This window comes from Arachis duranensis, chromosome 7 (genome assembly GCF_000817695.3).
Source record: "Arachis duranensis cultivar V14167 chromosome 7, aradu.V14167.gnm2.J7QH, whole genome shotgun sequence".
NCBI lineage: Eukaryota > Viridiplantae > Streptophyta > Magnoliopsida > Fabales > Fabaceae > Arachis > Arachis duranensis.
In genome coordinates, this window is record NC_029778.3 from 65,024,288 (window position 1) to 65,026,420 (window position 2,133).

Below are 2,133 nucleotides of genomic sequence, written 5' to 3' on the forward strand. Positions count from 1 at the left end.
TGGATTTACTTCTGCCATTCATGAGCTCTGATGAGTATTCTTCCTCTGAAGAGGACGAAGATGTCACTGAAGAGCAAGTTGCTAAGTACCTTAGAGCAATCATGAAGCTAAATGACAAGTTATTTGGTAATGAGACATGGGAGGACGAACCCCATTTGCTCACCAAAGAACTGGATGACTTGACTAGGCAGAGATTACCTCAAAAGAGACAGGACCCTGGAAAGTTCTCAATACCTTGTACATTAGGCACCATGACCTTCGAGAAGGCTCTGTGTGACCTAGGGTCAAGCATAAACCTCATGCCTCTCTTTGTAATGGAGAAGCTAGGGATCTTTGAGGTACAAGCTGCAAGAATCTCACTAGAAATAGCAGACAATTCAAGAAAACAAGCTTATGGACTTGTAGAGGATGTTCTGGTAAAGATTGAAGACCATTACATCCCTGCTGATTTCATAGTCCTAGAGACTGGGAAGTGCATGGATGAATCCATCATCCTTGGCAGACCCTTCCTAGCCACAGCAAAGGCTGTGATTGATGTTGACAGAGGAGAATTGATCATTCAAGTGAATGAAGAATCCTTTGTGTTTAAGGCTCAAGGATATCCCTCTGTAACCATGGAGAGGAAGCATGAAGAGCTTCTCTCAAAACAGAGTCAAACAGAGCCCCCACAGTCAAACTCTAAGTTTGGTGTTGGGAGGCCACAACCAAATTCTAAGTTTGGTGTTGAACCCGACATTCAAACTCTAAGTTTGGTGTTGAGAGGTTCCAACATTACTCTGAACATTTGTGAGGCTCCATGAGGGCCCACTGTCAAGTTACTGACATTAAAGAAGCGCTTGTTGGGAGGCAACCCAATGTTATATTTATCTACTTTCCATTGTTATTTTATGTTTTCTATAGGTTGATGATCATGTGAAGTCACAAAAACAATTAAAAAAGCAAAAACAGAATGAAAAATAGAAAGAAAAATAGCACACCCTGGAGGAAAAGCTTGCTGGCGTTTAAACGCCAGTAAGGGCAGCAAATGGGCGTTTAATGCTCAGTCTAGCACCATTCTGGGCGTTTAACGCCAGAAAGGGGGACCAGACTGGCATTTAACGCCAGAAAGGGGCACCAGACTGGCGTTTAACGCCAGAAAAGGACAGCAGCCCAGCGTTTAACGCCAGGATTGGCAGAAAGGGCGTTTTGCATGCCACTTGGTGCAGGGATGAGCTATCCTTGACACCTCAGGATCTGTGGACCCCACAGGATCCCCACCTACCCCACCACTCTCTCTCTTCTTCACCCATTCACCAATCACCTCAATACCTCTTCCCAAAAAAAAAACCCTCACCTATCAAATCCCACTATTCTTTTAACCACTCACATCCATCCTTCATAAAATCCCACCATCCAAATTCAAACCACTTTCCCTCCCAAACCCACCCATAATGGCCGAACCCTACCCCTCTCTCCACCCCTATATAAACCCTTCTTCACTCTTTCAATTTCACACAACCTAAACACTACTTCTCCCCCTTGGCCGAACCACAAAGCCCTCTCTATCTCCTCCATTTTCTTCTTATTCTACTCCTTTCTTTCTTCTTTTGCTCGACGACAAGCAAACCTTCTAAGTTTGGTGTGGTAAAAGCATTGCTCTTTGTTTTTCCATAACCATTTATGGCACCTAAGGCCGAAGAAACCTCTAGAAAGAGGAAAGGGAAGGCAAAAGCTTCCACCTCCGAGTCATGGGAGATGGAGAGATTCATCTCAAGGGTGCATCAAGACCACTTCTATGAAGTTGTGGCCATGAAGAAGGTGATCCCCGAGGTCCCTTTCAAACTCAAAAAGAGTGAATATCCAGAGATCCAACATGAGATCCGAAGAAGTCAAAAAGAGTGAATATCTGGAGATCCGACATGAGATTCGAAGAAGAGGTTGGGAAGTTCTTACCAACCCCATTCAACAAGTCGGAATCCTAATGGTTTAAGAGTTCTATGCCAATGCATGGATCACCAAGAACCATGATCAAAGTGTGAACCCGGACCCAAAGAATTGGCTTACAATGGTTTGGGGAAAATGCTTAGATTTTAGTCCGGAAAATGTAAGGTTGGCATTCAACTTGCCCATGATGCAAGGAGATGAACACCCCTA